This window comes from Vicugna pacos, chromosome 12 (assembly GCF_048564905.1).
Source record: "Vicugna pacos chromosome 12, VicPac4, whole genome shotgun sequence".
NCBI classification, from domain to species: domain Eukaryota; kingdom Metazoa; phylum Chordata; class Mammalia; order Artiodactyla; family Camelidae; genus Vicugna; species Vicugna pacos.
In genome coordinates, this window is record NC_132998.1 from 32,312,332 (window position 1) to 32,324,399 (window position 12,068).

The 12,068-nt window shown below is 41.4% G+C and overlaps 1 protein-coding gene and 1 long non-coding RNA gene across 8 annotated transcripts in view; one reads left to right on the plus strand and one right to left on the minus strand.

Moving 5' to 3' along the window:
- The window catches only part of ANKS1B (ankyrin repeat and sterile alpha motif domain containing 1B), an 862,484-nt gene that overhangs the window by 506,674 nt on the left and 343,742 nt on the right, over window positions 1-12,068 (plus strand). The window lies entirely within an intron of this gene.
- LOC140700456 (uncharacterized) lies at window positions 7,316-9,033 on the minus strand. Its single transcript, XR_012078848.1, has 2 exons — window positions 8,982-9,033; window positions 7,316-7,967 (listed from the first exon to the last, which is right to left on the minus strand). It is a non-coding gene; the product is annotated as an uncharacterized lncRNA (long non-coding RNA).

Here is a 12,068-nt window from a genome sequence, read left to right on the forward strand (position 1 = left end):
CAGAAAGAAGTAACCCTTTGAAGAAGGAGTGGAGCATTTGGTGTTTGTCAGGCGTGTGTAGCTGTATAACCCACCCAGTTGCCTGTTAGCTCAGAACAGGCGGACAAAAACGTGCAGGCTGGTCAGCATCTACCCAGAAATCCCTCACTCTTCCAAAAAGAAACACACAAAAGGCCATTTATACCAATTCCGTCATTTTAAAACTGCTGAATGAATAACAGTGAGATTCTTTTGGCAGGAAATGGGATGAAGGGTATGTCATATAGGGGAAAAAAATGTAATCCACTTAATTCCTGGCAAGTAATTATGACACGGTGGAAATGAAAATACCATATTAAATTCTCATTGCTCTTCATTGTCTTCAAAACTCTTACCTATATATTATCTCATCTAATGCGGGAGACAAATTCTACTTTCAGTTCTAGCATAGATGGTGTGACGTTAGGTAAGCCTTCTTCTCTGCAGTCTCTGAACAAGCTCAGATAGAACCTCATTTTTTTTTCCAAAACTTTCCCTGCTCACTCTTCTTCCCCTCACAGCCACTCTTCTCATAAGAAATGTCTACACTTCCTGGCTTGCTCTTCTACTCAATATAATCAGGCCTCAATACAATTAGCCTCTGTCAGCATCCTGAAATGATTTTTTAATGGTGACTAATGAACCAAACTGCTAATTGCCAAATACAATACACTCTTTCCAGGCCTTATTTACTCCATCTTTTTGTGGCCTTTGTTTCTGCTACCACTCTTTCCCTCCTTGGTGTTTATATCCTTGACATCTCCCACCCCGGCAGCCACCCCTCCTCCAGCTCCTTTATAGACCTCCCTGCCTCTGCCTGTTCCCTAGGGTTCAACCCTTTCCCTCTTCTCTTCTCCCTCCACACATTCACCCTAGGTGACTTCACTTATACTAACAAATGCAAAAGTTTTCTACTTTCTTATATTGTACTAACCCCTCAAAGTGAAATCTAAAAGTGGAATGATCTTTCCCCCCAAACTTGTCCCACAAGAAAGCGATCAACTGGATAGAATAATGATGAGTGATCAAGTGAAATGAGGCTAGAGAGGTAACGCAGAGGCCACTGAGAACTGGACAAGAGCATGTTCCATGAAGTAAGAGGAACAGAGACCATACTCCATTGGATTAAAGAAGTAGTAGAGTAGACAACTCTTGAAAGAAGTTTTGCTGAGAATGAAAACACAGAAATAAGCAAGTGGCTAAAGTGTGATTTGAGTGTCAAAGGGAGGATTTTCTAAACAGGAGAGACTGGAGTCATGTTTAGCTACTAAAAGGAATGGTCAGGTAGAAAGGGAGCTCTTGATATTGGAGAAGAAAGGGATTGACTGAATGAATGAAAGTGAGAGCAGGGTGGGAAGCAGAGACAAGTGGAAGAATTGTCTTTGATGGGGTCATACCAATTGTAACAGGAGGGAAGACAGAATGGGTGCTGTAATGATTTGTATATGGGATGATGAGACTATATTAAGGTATGTTTCCTTCAGGGGTTTCTATTTTCTAGGAAATTATGAGACAGTGATGTGGAAGATTTGAAGATAGTGAAGAACTTAAAGAGTAATTTCAGAAAGTGGGAAAGAGAATTTACAAGGAAGACAGAGTAAAAATTACAGGACTTACTTGAGATTTGTAATCATTACACTCAATAGGAATTGGAAAAACAGTTGTACTCTAAGGCACAGCATTGCTTTCATAGTTTGATTCCTTCTCCTACTTGCTGTTGAGACCATGGGCTGGTCACTTAGCTGCCATGAGCATCAGTTTCCCAAGAGCAAATAAGAGATAGCACTGCTGTTTCACAAGGTTGTGGTGACAAGTAGATTAAGGCTAGCAGTGTGCTTTCAGTAGGCAAAGAATCGTGATGGTGACAAGAGTGCCTGTTCCACTTAGCTGGCAAGCCATTTGGAATTACTGGCAGCGCAGTGATACACAGAAATTGCCACAAGGCTTCATTGCTCTTGCCCTCCTAATACGTTAGATACAAGGGAAATGCTTCTATGAATTATGTCAGGAACACCAAAATACCCATAGCCAACTATCTCAGTGACCTCACAAGGATTTTGGAAAGTTATATCACTGTAATTCATACTTACTCATCACAGACCTTGATCAATCGACCGCACATACAGTCAAAGCACTAAACCTTTCAGGCTTAAAGTGCATGCAGTAGTGTGCACTGATGGCAGAGTGATGTGGGACTTCCAAGAAACTAGATTGAATTTAGTGCTATCCCTAAGAAACATACTCAAGGACACCCACCTGCTCACAACAATGAAGTTTCCTTAATTATGGTTGATCAAATTGTGATAATTTTTATGAGAACATTTGAATACTCTAGAGTTTAGTAGCTTTGTTCTCAAGGATATCTACCCTAAACTTGCACTCAGACTATAAAGTATATTAGCAAATACTGTGAAGTATATTAACCAACTCAGACTATGAAGACTTTGGCATTTACAGTATAAATTTATGGGTTTCAGATCTGCATCTTTTACCCTCTAACATGTGTTGACGGTCTAGAATGGAAAGTAGATGAACGTTTGTGAAGGGGATCCTAGGAAAACCTCTTTGAATGGACTCCTGGGAGATTTATCCATTCATTCCAAAGGAAGCACCTATTGAGTACCTACTGTATTCATCAAACTGTGCTAATTGTAACAGAGACTACAGAGAGGCATACTAGGCTTCTGTTAAAGATACTACTCCTCTGCTCAGGGAGCTACAACTAGCATACTTAACAGCTAAATAGCAATTCAAATAGCGATAAAGGACAACAGTGTAAATGTTTTCACAGCATAGAATGTAACTGTGGGAGAAATGAGTGTTAGAATTCTATGAATTTCTCCCAGTCCTGAGAAGGAAGAGATTTCGATGAGCTGGAGTGATTAGGGAAGACTCTCTGGAGAAAGTGGGCTTAGGTCGGATTCATGTAAACAGTGAAAATGGGACCAATGATATAAGATTGAATGGAATCATGAACAAAGATGGTGAGGTAGCAAAATGTGTATAGTGTGTATAAAACAAAAGAGATACTGATCTGGCAACAATCCTGGGGATCGTGTAATGCCTCTGAATGAAAGCATTACCTACCTTGTGAAATCGTGGTTCAGATGCTACACATGCCCCATATGGAAAGACAGCTTACTGATCCATCACTGTACCCAGATAGGCTCACCCAGATGGCAACTCACATGTGCACATCACACGTACAGATAGCAAGGGAGCATGAGCATGGCAACATCTGTCCAACTGATTTGCCTTCTATCTCCAGATAATGCTGGAGGAAACAAAGTCACTTGAGTCCAAATGAGCCCATTTTTCTGAGGGCAAGTATACTGTCTCAAAGCCAATAGCAAATGTTTTTCAGTAGTTTCATATCATCCAGAATAGCCCCATACCCTCTAAAACCAGATTTATTCACCTGTTAGATCCTTTGCTCCTTCAAATATCTAAAGAAATCATCCTCACTTTCACCTTGGAATCATGACCACTGCCAAAAACACCTGTCAGCCTCCTCATTTCTAAAACTTAGCTTATTTGAAATGTTCCAGGAATTCAAAGGAGGATACATTTGCTTAGCTGCCACTTCCATGTGCCAGATATAATGCTAGGGTTCTTAAATACAAAGGTTGATGATGATGATAATAAAATTTTAAATATTTATATAATGCTCATATTCCAGGAACTATTCTAAGTGTTTTACATATATCAACTATTTTAATTTTTTGATATGAATAATATACCTAGTCACTCCTCTCATGAAGCTTACAACCTACTGTAGACAAACATGAAAACAGACGAATTCCTTTAGCACTATAACTGATTGGAAGTTTAATTCAGAGTAGAGTGGAGGCCCTCAAAATGAGTGACTCAGTAAAGGCACCATAGAAGAGATCAAGCTTATACTACCTCATAACGGATTACGAAAATTCACAGCCTGGCAAAGGCTGAGTGATAGAGCAGCCTTTCAGGCAAATGGAACAGCATGTAATTAGCATGGAGGCACATAGGGAGATATCTAGTAGTTTGGGTCCAGTTGGGGTGCTAGGAGCAAAAACAGAAAGACATAAAACATGAAACCAGAGAGGTCAGCATGGACCAGATGGGGAAGAGACTATTTTTATTCCACTCCAACTTGGATATACAGGGCCCTCTCTGTGTAACTGAGAATGATATGTTTATTTACTTGTGTCTTTGGGTACGTGTGAATATCTGCTGTCCTTCCCCCGTTGCACCCTCAGTCCCTTTTTGTTTGGAGTGCCTTGAGGAAAGATCACTGCAGGGTCTTCTCCCTTGTCACCCCTACAGAAGTGAGCACTCAGCGCCAGTTGACTGACTGGCTAATCATCAGCCCGCAGTTGTGGGTGATTATCTGTGCTGCCTGGCAAGGCCAAGCCCAGGGATGGTAATTACATTGGCATCAGTGGCCGCTTCTGGTGTCAGTGATCCCATTGAAAAGCATTGTATGGATACTAATTCAGAAGACTGTTCTCTTGCTCAGGGAAAACAGTGCACTTTCAGAAGCTATAATCAGAGTTTACCATTTCAATAGCAGTCTTGAGCCGAAGTCTAGATGCTAAAAATTAAGGCTCCTCTGCTTCCTGTTACCCAACAACCAAGACAAAGACAGGTCTAAATAGGGTCTTCCTCCCTTGTGTCCTAGACAGCACTCTTGGAAATGAGAAAGTGGAAGAGGTTTAACAGATGGATGAGTAGATGCCCATGACTGGCTAATGATTTATTACCTCACCCTCTTCCAGAAGATGGTTTACAATAGACATAAGGACAATTTAGACAACTACATGGCAACAAGGGAATTCAGACAGTAGGACTGTCAGAAGGGAATACATATTTTTTTCAAAATTTTGAAGTAATACATATACATATATGTTTTAATCAAAACAAATGTCCACCTAAAATGTAAATGCAAACAATGTCTGTCACTCTTAGTCCCACCCCTGGCCCCACTCGCCAGCAGCAGATACCTTAAATGTTTTCTGTACTTAGTCCACCGGGAGGTTATCTCCATATGATATGCATACGTTCTTAGGTCTCTCGACTTTAAATATCATTAACTGACAGCTTGATATGAAAGATGAGGATTTAGCTCATTTATACCATCATGGCTTCTCTCTCCTACATGCCTCTACCCCCAATAGGTTTGCATACTGCATCTTAGCCCACAAACTTAGGTGCTCTGAAATAGCACGTTTTTATGTTTTAAATCAACTTAGTTTTGACTCCATGCCAGAGCCAGCATGAAATCCCGCTGCCATCAGTATTGGCTTCTATTGTCACTAGAGGCCCGAGTGTGACCAGGAAAACAGATGACGCCGTGCTCTCTGGTGGTCCTTGCTGAAGTCCTCATTGTCCAAGCTTGCAGTGGACTTGCAGTACCTTGAAGTCCAGTATTTCTCTGCCTTCATGCCACTCAAGGGAGTGGGGACGCTTATCAGGATGAAAACCCCGTGTCTGGATCCCTACTCCCACCCTGATGAGATTTAGGCATAGTGATGACAGCCAGACAGCACACCATCCATGCCATCACCGCAGCTAGAAACATAAGAAATATCCTAGAACTCATCTTTCATTTATTTCTAATAATTGTTTCCTTTTCCCTATCACTTCTGATTGCTTTTCCTTTCTCTTACATTTCTGCCTTTATTTTATCCCTGGGTTTTCCATGGTCTCCATCATTTTTCAGAGTTTTTTTTTTTTCCCCAGGAACCCCTCTCCCAAGTCTTCCTGTCCCAGGATGCACTCATTCTCTGGGACTGCCTCACATTCACCATTCTGGGATCTTCTTCGTTGCACTGCTGAATTGAATCCACTGTTTCTTGGATGTTCTCCTCTCTCTTAATTTGATTTCTCGTATTGCTGGAGCACATACTGAAATAACTTTTTAAAAAAGAAATAACTGAGAAATACAGGAGAGGTGAATTTCTAAGCCCTTATGAATCAAAAAATGCCTATATTCTGCCCCAGGGCTGATTAATATTGTGGGTTAAATATGTAATTCCAGGCTGAATATGGTTTTTCTCAGATCTTGGCAGTCATGTCTGCTTTGTTGTGTAGCATTCGATGTGGTTCTGGAGAGGTCTGATTTGGTTCCTTTACAGATGACCTTTTTTCCTCTCTGGAAGTTTTCAGGATCTTCTTTTAAACCTTGGTGTCCTGATGTGTCACTAACACATGACTAAGTGGGTGTCTTTTTCATCTGTTCCACACTTTTTAGGCACTTCAAATATAAAAATACATTCTGGGACATCCTCTTCCATTATCTCTTTGATCGTTCCTATCCCTTCATCTTCTCTGTTGCCTTTCTGTAAACTCCTCTTAGCCAGATATTGGATTTCCTCAAGCATTTCTCAACATCTCATCCTTTCTCTCACATTTACCACCTCTTTCTATTTTTATCTTATACTCTAAGTGATTGAGTTCAATCTTTACATTGATTTTTTTTTTAATTTTAGAAACAATGTGTTCAACTTTCCAAAGCCCTTTCTTCTTCTCTATTCCTTTTTCATGGCACCCTTTTCTTTTTCCTTACATGTGACATCGTTTTGGGCCTGTCAAGGGACGATACAAGTTAGAGATTAGTTGTTTTTACTTTGAGATTTTCTTCTTGGAACTATCTCTAGAGTTAGTTTTTCTATCATGCTTGTTTTTAACTTGATATTTCTCAGTCATGCTATCTGTCAGTGACTAGTAGTCTGGGGTTTTCCGTTCACATTTCAGGAAGAGGCAATGGAAAGGCTCACTGGAAGCTCTCTGTACACAGGCACATTTTTTTGACTTTCAGGCTTCACTTTGTAGTGAGGAGGGTGTCCCTATAATAAGCAGGATATCCCAATGCCACCATACTAACTTCTCTAGTTCTCCCCAGAAGGGTTTTTTAGATGCCTTAAGAAAATAGGTGACTATTTTCTTTCTGGCCTCAACAGAGAGATAAATGCCTGATGTGTGTGTGTGCATGTGTGCACGTGTGTAGGTAAGACAGAAAGAGAAAATGTGCATTGGGGTAGGAGAAGACAGCTGTCCCATACGTAGACCTTCAGTTCATCCCCACTTTCTGTCCAGTTCTCAGTCTCTTCCTCCCTGCACCTTCCGGTACTTTTCCATGCTCCTTCTGACTTCCAGAGCCTTTTGAGATCTCTCATATTCATAGATCATTTCTCCAGTTATCTTCATTGTTGGAAGATCATGACATTTTTATTCCTTTTCCAGATTTTCACTGGGATCTAAGAGGAAAAAATATAAACCAGTGGCCTCAGTACACCTCTTAAAATGGAAGCCAGGGTCATAGCCACGCATTCCTACTTTATTCATTAAATGATACCAAGTAAGGAGAGAACAGTTGTCTCTAAAAAGCAGTAGGAACAGCATCAAGCCACAGTTCCTACAGGAGCCCAGATATTTCTTCCATAAAGATATTTCCTCCATAAAATTTACTTCCATACCACAATGTAATGATTAAAAGGATAGACTTTTCCTTGATTCAAATCCCAGCCCTGAGACTTACGAGCTGTCTTACTTTGAGTAAATTTTTTAATATCTCTGTGCTTCAGTTTCCACATGTGGAAACACGCACAATGATAACTGCCCACTGATCCCACGGGGCTGAGATGAGGGTTATCAGTCCATCTACATAAAGCACTTGGAACAGCAAGCCCCAGTGTCACTCGTCATCTTTGCTATTATTGTCCCAACGTCAGGAGGGAGGCATGGCAAAGCTGAGTCTCTGCAGCAACTTGCAATCCTTCTTCTAAGATAGCACAGACAGCCTGGAGTAAATCGACTTTTAGGCATCTCTCATCAAGCCACAGCTTTTCTAGTTGTTCTTGCCTTGGAGTCTTGAAGGGAGTAATGACAGACATTCACTCAAAAAGTATTGACGGATTAATAAACATTATTGTGGACACGGAATATTATTTTTGCAGCAACGTCTTGAACTAAGGGGAAACAAGAGAAATGAGAGGTTATGAGGCCAATGGTACTGTGACTGTGTAGGAGAGGAAATGAATAAATAGCACAGAAGGCTTTGTTAAAAGCACAGACGGGGGGTGGGTATAGCTCAAGTGGTAGAGCACATGCTTAGCATGCACAGGGTCCTAGGTTCAGTCCCCAGTACCACCTCCAAAAATAAAATAAATAAACCTAACTACCCCCTCAAAAAAAGACATAGAAGATATTTGAAGAAATGGGGTAGTTCCCACTTTTGTGATGAAAGAGCTACGACTAAATAGTGCTCTGACTCCGTGTACTCAGGTGCATATTATCATCATAGCATCTACTTAAAAGATATGGAAAATTGAAATACATATACAGAGAAAACATAACAATGCGCAGTTTTCAAGGAATTTTAGCTTGAATTTCCAGCCCCAAGTCCTCTGAATTGCTTTTCCTCAACCTCAACGGTTTAAAAAATAAGATCCCCACACCAACTTTTTGAGGTAGATAATCATAATTCTATTTTGGTTGAAGAGCAAATACAGGAGCAGACTCAAGCTCAGAGAAGATAAGTAACAGGTGACTAATATGTCGAGGTGCCAGTTTTCCAGCCCAGGAACATTATCATTACTTTTATTTTTCACATGTTATTATTTTTAAACTTTAACGTCCCCCTTTTCTGCCACTACACTTATTTCTTTTTCCCACTCACCTTTAAAATAAAATCACCTATTCCTGGTTTTATACCTAACTTCACCGCTCAGTCACTGTATGTTTTATACATTTATATGTATATAATTTTGCATTACTTTTCCTGTCTTTCTTCCTATTTTTTCTCCTAGTTAAGTTTTTTAACGAAAGTGATTATTTCTGGTTGCCAGTGTCCCTTCCCCTTGAGCCTCCCTATTCTTCTGTCTTCTAGGGCTCCTCACCCCACTGCCTTCTCCCCAGTTTTCACCGGGGTGTCCCCCCACCCAGTTGCCTCATTCCACAGCCTGCAGAGGCCCACATTTCACCTCCTCCTCGAAGCCCCAACACTAGTTGCAGCTCAGCATTTTTGCTTCCCACCAACATGTTCTGTTGCTATGGAAACCTAGAGGCAGTTCTGGAAGGAGGGGGTGTCTTGGAGCGCAGTCACTGCTGGCCTGGGGGTGGGAGGGAGATGGTAGGTGGCTAGGGTGGGGGAGGAGGATGAGAGGAGAGTCTAGAGAACTCAGGATCCAAACCCAACCAGTTCCTGCTGGAGAAAGGGACTTCTCCACTCCCTCCATGAGAGGAAGAGAAGGCAGGGGGAGAGCAGCTCAGTGCCAGGCTGGCTTCGCAGCTGCATCTTTCGGATGGTTGAACAGAAGGAGGCTGAGTGGGCGGCCCCCGGCGGTGACAGAGCCTGGTTCCCAGGCTGCTTGGAATCTGTCCTTAATTTGCCACTGAGGAAGTTAACTTTCTGTAGGTAGCTAAGAAAAAGGAAGGCTCGGGGGGGATCCATCATCAGAGAAAATAAATATGCTCCCATTATAAATGAAGAAACAGGATAATTTACAGTCTCAGAAGGTGATGAGAGGGAGAAATGGTCTGTGTCTAATGAAAAGTTTAAGCTAGAAATTAGGAAAAAGAGCTCTACGGGAATGGTGGCTCTGCAAAAACAACGGAGACAAAGTACAGAGCATTTTCACTGGCAGGTGATTTAGTCCACAGCATCAAGAAATATACTATTTGAGCTTGGCAAAAGGCTGAGACCCTCAAATTTAGGTGTAATTTGAAGAGTAAGACTTCAGTATATACCGTGCAATTTTATACCAAAGGGGAGAAATGACTGAGAAATGAAATCAAAAAGTCAGTAAGGTAGATCTGGGAGTGAATTTACCTTACTAAGCATTAAGTAAGTTAAGAAGGCCAAACTAAAGGGGCTCACGATATCCTGTACAATATAGTCACTCATTCTTTAAACCAACAGTGTTTGTTGGGCATTTCTTCTGTGTCAGGGACTATACTAGACCCTGGAGATTGGATGAGCAGGTAGGGAAGCAGGAGGAAGCATAAAGATGAATGAGCAGTGGCCACTGGTTTTCTGGAGCTCCCAGCTAAGTGGGGGAGACAGACTCAAACAAATAACCTACAGTACAGCATAGCTGGTTTTCGGCACAGCTGCCCTCTACATGCTGTGGCGCATCATGAAAGTCTCACTTCACTCTGACTGTGGGAATCAGGGACAATTTCACAGAAGTGGTCTCTGAACCAGGCCTTAAAGTTTGGGTTGAAAGGGTCAGCAGAAACCCAGGAAGAACTTCTGGACAGAGGAAACAGTGTGGACCAAGAGGCACGAAGAACTAACAGTACCAAGCACATTCAGAAATAGAAAGCTCAGTGTGTGTGTGTGTCTGGAATGGGAGAGGTAGGAAATGAAGTTAACAGGATGAATTAGGACCAAATCACGAGCCCCTCGAATGCCTCTGTATGGGGTTTAAACTTAATTCTGTAAAAAAAAAAAATGCTAGGAGTAGCACAGTGTCATGATGAGATTTGTGGATTAATACCCTGACTTTGGTGGCCATATGGAGGAGGGGTGGAGGGAAAAGAAGTACTAAAAGCAGGAGGGCCTCTTATGTGACCTGAGAAAGTCACTGGCTACAGTGATGGACAGAAGGTGGCAGAAAAATAGATTTGACATGTTAAGGTGTGACTTTGGGAGTGAGAAAAGGAGAGGAACCAAGGATGACTTGGCTTATAAATATGGATTCAGCCTAAGCAAGTAAAAGTGCCTTTTGTCTAAAAGGATGTCTGCTGCCACCTAAACTGGGTTCACGTCCTATCTTTTCAGGAGCTTCAGGGGGATAAAAAAAACAATTAAATTTTACTCTACCAGCTTCCCTACCAAATGGTTCCTAAATATAAGATTAATCTTTTGTATTTCCCAAAGCAAAATCACTTGTTAAGACACAAAAGTGGAACAAATTACTGAAGATGATTTTTTAAAGTTAGTAAACAAGTGGCAACCCTCAGTCTACCTGGATGGGCCATTTAAACACATTGTGCTGTGGCATGCAGCAGAGGTCATATAGTAGCTTGGGTAAAACGAGACAATGAATTGACAGAATTGGTATAACTGGCCAGAAGTTTGAAAAAAAAGGATTTTCATGTCTCTCTAAAATTAGCCATGACTAAAATTTCAAATTAGATAAGGAGCTATTACTTGTGATTTTACTCAAATAATAAACACAAGTATAAATCCTAGATGAGCAGTCATCCTGTTCATGTGCATGTGTAAGTTTAAAAGTTTTTGTATTTCTCATCTTTGATGCAGTCATCACTTCAAATCCAAATGTCATACTGAACATGTTTTAAAATGTTGCGATGAATGTGGATGGATACTCTTACGTGGGAGGATCAATACCATTTTGATAGATTCTTCCCCTTTTTAAGGAGGCAGCATTATCTTGTTTATCTCCATATCCAAGTTAAGCAGACTTACTTAAAGGGTTTAAACTAGTTTATGAGTCTCTGTCCAGAATGATAGTGAGAGGGAGCTGGAAAAGGAGAGAGAACTGCCTTCCAGCTTCTCTGTTCCCCATTTGGGTTGTGAATTTGAGCCTACCTCCTCTTCACCGCAGTTGAAATCACTAACTCGTCACCTCAAAACTGAGCCTTGGCCACTGACTCTCAAGTTCAGTCCATTCCTAAAGCAGCAGATATTTAAACTCTAACCCACTTTCTATACCTGAACATCAGACAATTCTTGTTGCTAAGCTGGCCCTGTTGCACTGTCTCTGTTCTGGTCACTATAGCAGACCCTGTCTCATTTCTGAGCCTCAGTCTTGGGGCTCCCTCTTTGAGTCTTGTTCCATCCTCCATGTCACATGGACCATTTCTTTTTATCAAACGCTTTAGCCAGTGGTTTTCTTTGGATAAAATGACTGAAGCCTTGCTACCAATTGACAGGTTTATGTCCTTCTGCCTGGAACTGTGAATTGAGTCACCTAACCCAGCATCCCCTGTGGCATTGGGAAGGGAATGCCACCCACACACATGCACTGGAATGTTTCTTTATCTTGGGCTGCCACTGGGAACTTTCTGCTCAAACTGTGCTGTGCTGCTGTTATACCCTG